Here is a 14,111-nt window from a genome sequence, read left to right as displayed (position 1 = left end):
TCTCTATTGGAGTCTCTAAGCAATGTGGGGCAGGATGCTTCTGAGCTCTAAGCCACAGTTCAGTCTTGAAACGAAGGTTTAGTGTTTAGGAATGCCTCAGCCTTGTATTAAAAAGCGCTGAAATCCCAGCATGCTAAATTACACATACAAGGAGGGCTCCTTTGCTATACAACCAAGAACTATCCGTACTCCTTTTTTTACCTTCAGGTAAAATGCAGAGCCTTTGACATAAAGCACAGGTGTAACTGCCTCGGAGTACGGCATAATGAGCCATTATGAGGTTTAGCAATTCTAAGTACTTAGAAAAGAATACTTGGGAGAGTACACCAAGTCTGCTGAATCACCAGGCAAACAGAAGAAATAGAAAGAAAAAAGACAAACCAGGATGATACTTCAATGGGAACAGCTGCAAACATTAAATTTGGACATTACATATTAAGTGCTTAGAGGAAGAGAAAGAAAGAGAGAGCCTATATAGTAGTTTTTTACAGAGCCAGAGGGGCTAATACAGTGGGTCAGCCTGAACAGTAGTTTGTGAGGCGGTTGCTGTTATGAAAACAGCAGATGTCACACCCAAGGTGGACAAAGCAAGCTTTCCTTCTGCTTTCTCCATTTGGGTAAGACTGCAGCTGCAGTTCAGGGAGAGGGGTTCCATGAAGAACGTTTTTGACACGGTGAAAAATGTGCAAAAAGGATGATCAGACACGTCATAAACATAAGGAGAGACGGAAGGGTTCAGTGGGGCAAAGGAGGAAGTACGAGCAGGAGAAGCTGTAGGACACAGATGGTAACTCTTCAAAGGAGCTTCGTAGGGGATAGGGGAGGTGGGATGGAGCTCACATTCTGGAAAAGCAGGTTCAGGTGAGGTGCTGAGCTCGGGGGGAACCAGAGCAGAGCAGCCAGGAGGCTTTGGCATCACTGCCAATGGACAAGACCAGACAGACATCTGTTGTGAGGGACAGGGTGGTATCAGTCCCCTTCTGAGGTCTCTTCCAGCCCAATGATTTTATAATTTTAAATTTAACAAAGAAGTTGCATGTTTTTTGGTGAATGATTACCAGTTGCAATGCATGTTGCGTTCTAATGTTATCGATGCAGATGTGCACTTTTGAATTCCCAGTTTTCCTGATTTACCACCAGATCAGCAGATTCAGAATGCCACTTACTCAGATTAACTCCCTGGATCCAGATGTTAGAAACACAAAAAGTCCATTAAATCATCTAGGTTGTTTTCCCCAGTCATTACACAGCTCCCTACCAGTTTTATATTCACTTGCATTTTTTCTGGCAAGTTTGAAGTATGAAAAACACTTTGCTTGGAAGGCTGTTTCCCTGAGCTATCCATTTCACTCTCTGGAACATTTTTCCAGATATTTCACTTAGTTCTTTCTCCATGTCATTGTAACAGCATCCCTTTCCTTCTATAGATGTAGTCCCCGATCCTCCTCCACCACGTGCTGAAGCATCCCAAATTGTGGTAATAGTACAGACCTGCAGGCATTAGTACAGACCTGCAGGCATTAGCTTGGTTCATGCACCTACAGCCAATAAAGAAACTAGACAGATAAAAAAATCCTCCCACCAAGTACCATCTGCTGGTCAACAGCATCACAAAATTGCTCCTTCATAGAGTTTTCCACCTTTTCCCCTACATAAATTTCTGTGCTATGGCAACCATGTAATTTATTTTTTTATTATTTTTTGAGTGAGCCTTATCTTACTATTTTTTCCCTGCTTCCAGTCTCTGAAATGTTTAAAGCCAAACCTCATCCACACACTCAGTTATTGAAATTCTTTCCCAATGATTTCACTAATTCATAGCCTATAGTAGACTCTAAATTCCTGATCTGGATTGATTGCATGGACGATCTAATACACCTATTTTCCTCACACTTGACTATTTCCAAGCATGAAGCCTTACTGGCTAAGCAAGCTGATAACGCAGTCAAGGTTGTGAAAACAAAGAGGAGACACAAAGTACTACATTTACAAGCAGGTATGTCTCCAAGGTAGTGATGGATTGTTACTACAGCTCAAATCACTGCTCTATCCAACAAGAAAACCGGGAATAGGCCAAAAATAATATGAGAGGGAGACGTCAAGCTAAGTCTAACTAGAAGAAAAATAGTTGGATTGTGTACAAAGAAAGCAGTTTAGAATATCTTCAATAGGTGTAGGAGAAAAAAATCCAACAAACTTCACATAAATGTTTCTTGCAAGGTACAATCATAACAAGAAAAAAGTTGGACTATGTTAATTAGTACAACACCAAGGGGTTTGGATAAATGTGAAAGACAGACTGAAGCTGCTCAATCTAATCATTCTTGCTCCAAGCCCTGAGAAACAGTGTGCCTGAAGAGAAACTCCATCCCTGTCTGCATAAACTTAACTGCAATGATTAGCAGACATCAGTTTCAGGCATTATTTCCTGTTGTCCTTCACACTGAAAAGCAATGATGCTCTCTCAATTCTTACTAAAAAAGAAACTTGTATTCTTATTTCAAATCCAAGAAGCTTTTGCCATCCATCACCTTTTCCAAGAAAAGCCTCCTGTCTCGGAGCAAAGCTAAGTGGCTTCTCCCTCCTCACTGCGTTCACCTCAGCAAATGTTTTGTACTTCCCCTGCGTCAGAAACAGCAATGGAGAGCTCTACTGACTAGTCAGTCTCAAGAGAGAAACTCCTTCCTAACACACACCCAGCACCACAAACCACCATCACACATAAGGAGTGAGTTCAAAGCACTTCAAAGTGTGAACTCGAAGCTTCACAAGCACTGTCACAGGTCAGTGGCCACTGTCACATTAAAGTCTTGAGCTCCACACACTGACCACCCCATCATCGGTCCTAGTTTCTAGATCAGCAACTCCTGACAGCTCCCACTTGTTAGCTCCCACTCCTTACTTTACTCACAGAGACAGAATGATACTCCCAAACACAACTGTTCTAGAGCAAGCAGCTATCACAAGTATCGAGGCCATGCTGATGAGAACACAGCTGCGTTGGGCAGGTCATGTCTCCAGGATGAAGGACCACCGCCGCCCTAAGATCTTGCTTTACGGTGAACTTGCCACTGGCTGCCGCATGAGAGGAGCCCCGAAGAAAAGATACAAGGACTCCCTGAAACAACATCTCAGCCTTGGCCATATTGATCACCATAACTGGTCTACTCTGGCCTCAAATCGGGAGGCCTGGAGACACACCATCTATAACGCAGCTGTCTCCTTTGAGAACACACGCAGGATCACCCTCGAGGAAAAAAGGCAACGCAGAAAGAACCGTGTATTGCAGAATACACCATCTAAGGAGTCTTTCTGCTGTGCCTTTTGCAATCGGATTTGTCTGTCACGTATTGGCCTCATAAGCCACCAGTGTGCCTGCAGCAAATGTGGATAGAGCCTTCCCAAATCTTCGTTCGCGAAGCCTAGCCATGAACATGAACATGTATTTAGTCACTTCACTAATCACTACATTCCAAGGTACCAACTTGTGCCTCCTGCAGTTCTTCCCCAAACATATCATGTGTTTCTCCTTTCTTCTGCCTTCCCACTGCTGCTCTGCCTGTAATACTGGCACGGTAAGAAATCTAGATTCCAGTCAGACATTCTGATCTCTGTTCCATGAGCTGTTTCTGAAGTTTGCTTTTTCTTTTATTAACCTACTGATTGTGTGCAGGCCTGGGAGCAGGGATAAGGAAGCAGGATTCACACCTCACTCATTACAAATGCTCTATTAACTTACTGAGTGAATAATTTTTTCCTGTAAATTGCTTTGCCTGCCCCTCCCAGCTCTATGCGCACAGTTTTAGATGAAATCTGTGAAATGCTTGGTGTTAAAGGATGAAAAACTTTGCTTTTTAGAATCATGTCTATAAACAAAAACCCCTTTTATTACACCTGGCTGCACATCTCTACCAGTTACACCCAGACAAACAGTAGACAGCAGAGCTCCTCAGGAAACCCACTTAGGGAAGAGGTAATTGTAGATTGTACAGGTGGATCACCAAACTAACCTTTGCCATTTCTTTATAGCTGTAGATATAAAGCAAGAAAGATTCTAGTTTCACTCATTTGCTATCCCTGTCTGAGTTTAAAGGAAATCAGGAGAAATGAATTCTTAATGTCAGCAAAACTAACTGGCTAAGGCCAAATCCCCACTCAACATCTACAGTTGCAATGGCTGAAGCAGGTCTACTCCCTAACAAAATAAATGTAATGCAAATAAAAGTGTAGCCACATGAGAAAAGGATGGTGTGAAGAAACATTAAAAGGCATGAAGTAAATGGCCATAAACTCTCTGCAATAAATAGTATTTTGTAGGTAGAAATACCTTTTTTGAGTAAAGGAATTTAAAACTTACAAAAATACCTGAATTATATGGACCCAGGAATGGGACAGTGAAGTTCCAGGCAACATGAACACAGCATATATATTACTATCTGTTCTGTAATTCTGGAAATGAAAATGAGATTAATACAGAAGTTTCTTTTTCCTCTTCCTTTCTCCCCTCCTGCCCTGGCAATGTATCAGGTTCGTGTCTCACTCAAAGAGCATTAAGGGAGAGGAGGTCCAAAAGCACAGCTAGAGTGGGGTAAATACAAACCAAATCTGCTTTGTAAATGAGTATTACACGGGCTGATCTGAGTGGGACTGGATTTTATTGGGTACCTTTTATTGCACAGAAGCTGTCCCAGCCCCTGCTGTCCTGGGCAATGCTGGCACAGCAACTGGCCCCATTTTGTCTATCAGTTCCACGTGGTGTCTGCTCAGGACCAATAAACCCTATCAATTTGTAACCAAACAAGTTGGAAGCATCCAGAATATAACAATGAGATAAGCAAGAGCCCACGTGATTTTTCAAGCATAAATATTGTCAGAGCAATGGAAAATAAGTTTTTATAGCTTCTGGAAAGAACAGGAGCTGTAAATATCATGTATCTTCAGAGAGGCTTCTGAAACTGTCTTCTGTTGCATTTTCATTAACTGTCTATAGAATACATGGAATATAGATAAAATAATTGCAAAGGAGATGCAAAACTTGGAAGAGCACACTCCAAGACAGACTGCTTATCAAAGGGTTGCTGTCACAGTGTAGGGAAAAATAGAAGGAACCTGGGTTCTCTGGGATCTGCCCTGTTGTCTGCGCTGCTCAGTTCTTTATTTATGAATTGAACGAAGGGAAAAAAGAGGATGCTTAATGAGCTTAAACTTGATACTGATGTGGAAAAAGAAGGAAATAGGCTAAGAGGCCAGATATGGAACTAAGAATTACTTTGAGAAAAGTATGGAAGAAAAAGTAGGTACAATTAAAAAAGGATACATGCACTCAGGTAGAAAATCAAATGCAGAGATACAAATGGGGAGTCAGTCCCTACAGAACAGGACAGGGAGAAGCAATGAGTTTTAGTGGATCACAAATCCATCAGGAATTGACACTAACATGCTGCAGAAGAAAAGGTATTGGGAAAGTCATAAACCCCAAGGAAAGGTAACATTTCTGCTCATTTTTACATTTGATTATACCTTTCTAGGCAGATGCCATCCATGAAATTCAAGTTTTGTTTAGTTCCAGAGGAAACAGTTTACAGATGTAGAGTCGCTCCCCCAGACAGTTTTTTTCCTGTGCCACCACAAATCTCTCCCCAGATCTCCCTCTGCTCTGCTTCTCACAGCCATACCCAAACATTGTTACTATAATGAGGGAATACCACAACATCCCAAGTGAGCAACTTCTGGTACCTAAACTAGGCATCAACTGTATGTATCTCAACCCTTTCTATTCTCATTATCTCTGAGATGCTTCTCCATCTCTTTCTGCTTCCAAATCCAGCTTTTCAAAGGACACTTTCATTTTTTAGCACTAAGGTCAGCAGACCTCACCAGTCATGGCCTTTAATTTGGCTGCCTACTATTTTTAATCACTATGTTACACACCTACAGTTACCGTTTCAGTGACTGCAGGAAATCTCTGCGATTTGCCTCATCAATCTCCCTTATTCTACTTTTTCTGTCTCGAGCAGAAATTACCCAGAGATTTTAACATCTCTAAAACCATCCAACAGCCTCCCAAACTGTTCATTTGAGGACTTTTTAAAATCTTTCCATGAGCATAAACTATTTGCCTATGAATAAATAACATTAAAATTGTATGCACACTTTGGCCTATAAATGCACAGCTCCCCTGTAGTCTGACCTGGATTGTGCAAAAGGGGGTGTCAAGTCTTGTCCTTTACCGACAGGCCAGGCACTGTGTGTGGTACTTCTGTGGGCACTGCCAGCCTGCCTGCAGAGGTTCTTCAGGTTGTCTCCTGCGCACGCTGGCAGAGGTGTTTGGCTATGTGGAATGTGTTTCAAATATAACCACACTGCAGCTCCAATCTGCACCTTCTCAAAGCACCGAGGTGAATTACAGCCCAGACAGAAAGTCAGCATTATCTCTAAGGACTCCCACTGCAGAGAGGCCCATCTGCTTCCCACTCTTGTGCATTACGTGTTGAATTTTCAACATGAGTTATAACTTGGTCTAGAAAAAGCAAGTCTTAACAGCCTGGAAGCAGAAAAAAAGCCATGGGGGGTTAGTAATGAAAGGAAATATGAATGTGAGCAGTACAGTGCAAACATAGAGCAATGCCACTTAAGCATGCCAATATTGTCTTCTAAAATCCTCTTGCTATGCTGTAACCTTTAAAAAATGAAACATTCCCTTTTTTTTTCAAGGTGTATTTCTTCTAGTTGTCCAATAAGAGAAAGCAAATAGATCCTTCTGAAAATCACTGTTACCATTTAAAAGAATCCAGGCACATGTATACCCAGACTACTTCCTTAACCTTTCAGAACATGCCTTGCAGCAAGGCCTGTTACAGCAACTTAAACTTAGTGAATCTCAAAAGGTAGAGGTTATGGCTTCATGACCATTATACTATTATTTTTTTAGGATATTTATTCCTCATTTAATTGTGTCATTAAAAACAATTACATGAATGGCAGACCTTTTTAGCCCAAAGCAGGGATGGAGTGCATGGTAGGATCTGACCCCACATATTTTAGCACTTAATAAATAAATGGCATATATGAAGGAGCAGAAAGTACTTCCTCCTCTGGCCTCAACCAGGCATGAACATTTCTGGATGTAGAAAATAAACTAATACAAAGTATATCAATGCAATTTAAAAACAAAACTACTTGAAGAAGACCACTAGGTACTCTGGTAGATGCATAATTAAACACTTAATTTCAGAAAGGTCGAGCTAAAGGTTGAGGGTGCCAACTACCCTCTGCACAGGGAGCTGAAGAGAAGCTTTTAATTACACCATCATAAACCCTGAGTAAAATATACGGTACCCTTTAAATAATCCTGGAAAAAAATGGATGGCTGCAAAAGAAGATGTAGACACTGTGAAGAACTGCCTTCTAATGGATTTTTAGATTTTTGAACGTGAAAGCAAACAAAGCAGATAGTAAACTGATTATCCGAAACCAGACATGGAAACCCCAAAACTTGGAGTTTAGAGAGCTCTTTTTTATGAACTATAGTAAGACAAAAACGCTGTCATGAACTTGAGTCACAGAATGAGACCTCCAGTTCAGGAATGCAGGGTAATAGTGCCAGCTGTTTGATATACCCAAATAGCTGTAATTATGCATTTATATGTGCTCTATGACCAATCTGTTGTTCTTGAGCTTGAACTTTGGATCTGGTTTTTCCAATTGACTGCAATCCCACTAATCAGCCGACAGTAGAAATTGCAAAGGAAGGTAAATTAAGGATTTCAGTTTGATCTCAGCTATGTCATAACTCATTAAACACCACATAACATTTTGTGGCAAGACAACCACACTCACACATTTTGGAGCAACTGCTGGAGACTATCTTGCAAGTAAAGATAGTGTATCTGGATTTAGAGGGTCACATGTTTCCTGAGATACATGTTCCCTGCAGAGGGTATGTCAGAGACCACCTGAAGACAGAAAAACAAGACTGACCCTGGCTGTGCAGTCCATGCAGTTGTGAACACTGCTGAGAGGTCTTCTAACACATTTAAGCTAAGAGCTGTATCAACAACACAGTTTTAATTCTGAACTCTTTTTATCTCAAATTTTCTCATTCCCCTTGACTGTCCCTTCAATCATAGTAATAAGAAAAACCTCATCCAGATCTCAAAAATCACAAAACTGGCCAAAAAATATGCTGTTTGAATTATTTTGGGGGGGTGGAGGGGTTTATTTCTAAAGCTCAAGGCTGCACACTGGTCATGACTTCAAGCTTTAATGTCTAATCATGAAAGCCCAAAACACTTTGCAAGGTTATTGAACTGCCACAACTGCTGTCACTGGGGACCCCTCTGCAAGAACAGAGGGGAGAGACGGCAGCTGGAAGGAGAAAAAGCATCTTCCCATGTGAAGTAGAGCCCTGGGAAGCTCACCTACCCACAGGTCTTCAGAAGCAGTTATTTTAGGGAAAAAGGAAAAGAAACTGCTATTCTTAGACGCAGCAGAAAATTGGAAGAACTGGCAAAACTGATTAATGGCAGTAATATCACGGGCTAGAAAGGAGGCCACGCTGTGGTCACATCTGTCTCATGGCATTTAAAGCTCTACGCAGTGAGCTTCTGCAAACCTCTTTTTCACCTTCCCTCTATCATTTTTCAAATTCTTTAAGTTGATTCACAGCTCAACAGTTTCACCTCTTTCATGCCAGTACTTCCTGTTGTTCTATATTTTACTGAAGAGTTTGTCATCCCCCTGAAATGTTGATTCCAAAAGGAATCTTTCTGAATGCCTTTGCCACACGTAACACCATCTTGCTGATGGCCAGCCGGGCTATTTTCAGAGTTTACATGTGCCATCCTACTTCTAGTGTTAACATGGGCTATTAATAATCATATTTTTCAATGCTGGTGCCCACAAGCTATCATTAATAGCTTTTAAATGTTACTTGAAAAACAAGACCTCCCAGTGGTACAATTATAATTTCAGCTACCCAGTATGTCACAATAAAGGAATCAGTCTTCTGAAAAATCCTTGAAAAGTGCAAATTAATATCAAAGTTTGATTAAAAAGCTCATCTGGGCTACCAGTAAGTTGCTAACATTTTTAATCCAAAAGATGTATTTGGCAAATGGTATATATAACATTACTGCAAAATTGTCTTTCTGAGTGCCCATCTAGTGTTTTGCAAAGAAAAAAAAAATCTCAATGATAAAAGACTTTGCACATGTGATAAATGGATTTTAAATTGAATGAAGTTTAGGATACAGAAAATGGGAATCGAAGAATTTTTTGGAGCTAGGAAGTCAGCTTTCTGGTATTTAACCTTATAACTGCATTTATTAAGTTTTCAAGTTCCATCTTCAGAAAACAATGGCAATTTTTGCCCAATTGGGACATCTGCCATCTACAAAAGGGAGTCATGAAGCTGTACCCTTCTCATGCCCTGCATTACAAATTCAACAGCAATTGGAATTAAGGGTGTTATTGAACCTAAAGAGGAACCATATCAGGACTATCAGAATCAAAATGCTGCAACAAACCTGTAATGATAGGCTCTAAGCTGGTAGTGGAAGACAATAAAATTCACCTTTCAAAATGAGTTCATTCCATTAGCAGAGTCATATTTTAGAATTCATCAGAAAACTGTCCTCACACCATTGCTGGGTTTCTTTTTTAAAACCTACATTTTTAGTGTTGCAAACTGAAATAAATGGCACGATCTAGATGTAATTAAAACATTTTGTAGTAAAAAAAGAATGAAGTACTCATCAAAAATTTATATTTTATGTTATATATGCACCTAGCACATCTGCTATGCCATTGGGACAGATGTTTATTAATATGGATATCTGATCATATTGCTAGACTGCTAATGGCTCAGTAATCCATCTTCTAAATACCACACAAGTTTCTGACTATATGTTGAATCAATTATCAAAATATTTCCAAAAAAATCCTTCTTTACTGCTATTGTCTCTGAAAAGCACCATTAACTCGCAGTTTTGTTTCAACAACGATGTTACAACATATGGTGTTTATAACATGTATGTTGTACGAAAGACTCACTTTAAAGAAACTTCCTTTAATGTGGTAACAGGTATGAAAATCAGCTAAAATTAATATAGATGTGTTTTGATAAGAGTGATCCCTTGAAATAATACGCTCTCTGGTAAGGCTGGTGACCATGAAACAGGTGACTCAACTGGAAACTGGTCCTTTCAGTTATCTTCAGGAACACACATATCCTAAATTCTGCTTCCTCATGCAACAGCACACCCTAAATTTGTTATGCATTGCATGCTGCAACCTGTTTTTATTTCTCTGTTTAGTTCTGCTGTCTAGAGGAAATGAAAAAAATAGGATATTCATATTCAAATTCCTTTTCTTGTTCAACTTCAAAATCTTGTGAGTAGAAAAATCTCACCTCTTCCTGCCAGAGTACTGCACTTGTCTTGAAATGCTGATTTTCTTAGTGACAGTTTAGTCAGACAATTTGACAATTCAGTTAAATATTGAAATATTTGGCTACAGCCAAGCATCAGTGTTTTATGATTTCTCAAACTGTGTAAATAATAATGGTTTATTAAATTAAATATATCCTTTTCTAGTCTATCCCAGCACTACTGATGTCCACTACACATTTGTACTCACCTTCACTGTGGACATATTCTCCTACCATCTCTTCTCCTGATTTCTAAGCCCTCATGCAGGTAGAGATAAAGCTTACCTTATTACAAGTTCACTGAAGATGAACAGGTTGGACTCAATGGGCTTGAATTTTTAAATTCCCTTCCCAGTATTTTTCTGATACTACTTTAGCCTCATTTATTTTCTCCTAGACTGACAAGTTGCAGTTTCATGTGGCACTGCCTCAGAATCCGACTACAAGGCCACAGAAGCTCTAGAAGGAGCTCAGACACCTGATATAATCAGAATCTTTCAGATTAAACTCCTGAGCTAAACCAGCACATGGTGTCACCCTATTTGTTGCATTTCAAGGGTTTAGGGGTTTGGGTTTGTTTGTGTTTTGTTTTGAGGGTTTTTTTGAGTGAAAACAATAAGGAAATTTCTTACTTATCTTTACTCCATTTTACAATTGCCTAATGAACACGACCAGAAGAAGCATTTTGAGTCCTAGGCAGAAGTCTTCATCTCTGCACTATTTACTTGACTCTCACTGAAAAAGTACCTGGCTTTAAAATACTATGCAAAGAGGAAATTAATTTCAGATTTTTGGAATAAAAATATATACTTTGCCTTATAAAAAAGAAAACTTTTAGAATGAAATGCATTTTCTTTGCACTTGATCGATTTGATATGTGCCTTCCTCACGCTTTGGGAAAAAAAAAGTAAACTAATTCTCATTTACACTGTTGACTCACAGAGTTATCAACAACCCTACAGCACCAAAGGAAAAGCGTTATGATGTTTCCATCCTCCCAAATCTCCCGCATTTTTCACGGTGACCTCTCCTTATTGCTCTACTTATGCAGACATAGTGTAACGTTGAGGCTGTGTGAATGAAATCTTTGTACTGTCAGCCTCAAGCACTCAAATATCATGAGTCAGGTTCCAAAATACCACAGAGCTGGAATAAATATCATGAGACTTGAAATAGTACATCTGCAGTTCTTCATATTTACTTTTTTTTTCTTTTTTTCCCCAAGATTTCAGGATCACATTTTCAGGATTTGCTCAGCAGCCATGAAAGTTAATTAAAAATGCTGGAGGTAAGTAAGTTTCTCCTACAATAACAAACCTCAAGTGCCAAGACACAAAGTAGTAGACATGCAAAGATTTTTAATAACACTCTGAATTACCAACACTAACATATGAATGCAAGAAAAGAGCAGTTAAAACACGGGAAGTCTTAATTTCTGCCTGCTCATCAAATGTCAGTAAGAAAGTTCTCTTGCAGCCACACAGTGGTGAGAGGTAAGTAGGAATGAGAGAAGAGAACATGATCACTGGCTAGAATCCATCACTGATGCCAAGAAAAATAAAGAACAGAGGAAAGACATGGGAAAAACTATTACCATAGGTGCTGTTTGCTAGCATGTGTAGCCTTTAGCAGACAGTCCTGTCTGCTTGTAGTGCTGTACAAAGCTGCTTAACTCACTTTACTTTTGCCTCCCTCATTTCAAGAGTAAGGAATTTGCTACAGACTGGCATTAGAGAGCATTCCTCACTCCTGCTGCAGAACTACTGGGGTGAGGAAGGGATTTCCTTCCCCACAGTGATGCAAGAATTCACCTGCTGAAATGCCTGGCTGCAGAGACTGCAAACTAGAGCCAGAATCTGGGGCTTACATAGATCATTCCTTACTGTTTTGAACTTCCTGGTGTAACCTCAGCCATTCCTGATTACATTAATTATGCACTTTCAAGGTTTTCTTAACAACCAAGAAGGCAGGAAACTTATAAGTGGCACACAGTTTCTGCAGAAAATTGCATTCAACACACTTGACACAATTCAATCAGGCAAGTTACTTGTCATGAGCAAGTGTCATTGTCACTTTGCTGTGTCAAGATGAAAGCATTTGAAAATATGTTTGGCACAGGCTCTACAGTGGATGAAACTGTGTAATTGTGTCATGGTGGGTGAAATCTCCTAGGACTGAAAAGAGAAAGTATCCTCTGAGAGTGTTTTAAGTTGAATACAACATTCCCCAAATATTATGTGATAGTCCTGAATAAAAACACCACTTTGTCTGATTTTTCATCTGTATTAAACCACATTTTAGTCCAAGGTCTGAAACTATAGCTGTAGCTTGCTTCCTCATCCAACAGTACTTAAAACTGAAGAGAACTCCTGGAACAAGTTACTGCCTTGGCAGGGAACACAGTACAGACAGCTGCTTGTTCACTGAAATACTGACAGAATTTTGAGGGTTTCTGCTCTGAGGCTTATGCTCTGTCCCAGCCCATAAGAAGTTCTCTTTCTGTGCTAATAACCCTGCTTTACTGATAGGAAAAGCTGCTTTTATCACAGTTCAGCAACCATTAAACAGCCACATTTACTTACATATTTATATCTTTACATTTATAACAGTCCTCTCATTGTATCAGCAGTATCAAGGGGTTGTACAGCTTTATAGCATGGCTTGTCTTAGGATTGGTTGGGAAGAAAACTCTTCCAAATTTTGTGAAAATACTAGTAAAATTCACTCAATCAAAACCACTGCCCAGCCTGACTCTGAAAAGGAAACACAAGATGAAGGCTCCACACTGCAGCAAGGGTGTAAAGAATGGCACTGTCACTGAGAAACTTAGTGAGGACTTCCCTCTAAAACATCCGCATAATCATTTTTCCTTGCACCCTCCTGTTTGGTTTGCTTACTGTCAGAAGCCAAGGGGAGATGTTATCCGAGTGGTTCTCCCTTGGGAATGTGGGAGAACATGGAGGTGATGTGCATTCTCAATGAACTGTCTGTTCTTCAAACACCAACCAGACAGCACCTGAGTCCACTGAGAGCTTTATGATTAGGGGGAGGCCTCAGGGCCTGCCATCCTGACAAGAAACAGCTCTTGGAAAAATTTGATGGACGAGTCTGAAAGTGCCCTTTGAAGAAAAAGTCCAAACAAATCCCACAGTCAGTTAAAAAAGATATGAGAAATGAAAGACTCATTCATTCTTATTAATCCAGGCTAAACTGCAAATCCCAAAAGCAAAATTATGGCTTCTGCAGAGAAAAGCTGCAAAAAAAACCCGATGTGAAAAACAGAACATTCCTGACACAGGTAAAGTGCAATGATTAATCTGGGTAGGACTGCACATTTATAGCCACTGAATACTTGGAAATGTAAACAACATTTTTTAGGCATAAAAGCAAAATTAAAGGCAATACTGACTGAACACTTGCAATACCCTTTCCAACAGCAGCAACTCGTTTGGCAGCAACTTTTTCCTGCTACATCCTGTGTTTCCCATACCATGCCAAACCCTTGGTGTAACACAGCACCAAGCTCTCACGGTTGCTGGTAACAGATGTCTAGCATCTGGTGCCTGCAGCTCGTGTCTTCCTGTACAAGAACTGAGAACTCTTTAAGGAAATCACTTTTAGAATACTCATGTTATCATCATCTGCTACCTCTGACTGGCCCACTTGAAAAGCAATATCGACA

This window comes from Pipra filicauda, unplaced genomic scaffold (assembly GCF_003945595.2).
Source record: "Pipra filicauda isolate LSUMZ 115617 unplaced genomic scaffold, ASM394559v2 scaffold621_size299420_pilon, whole genome shotgun sequence".
In the NCBI taxonomy this organism is placed as follows: Eukaryota; Metazoa; Chordata; class Aves; order Passeriformes; family Pipridae; genus Pipra; species Pipra filicauda.
Note: the sequence above shows the minus strand (reverse complement) of the source record.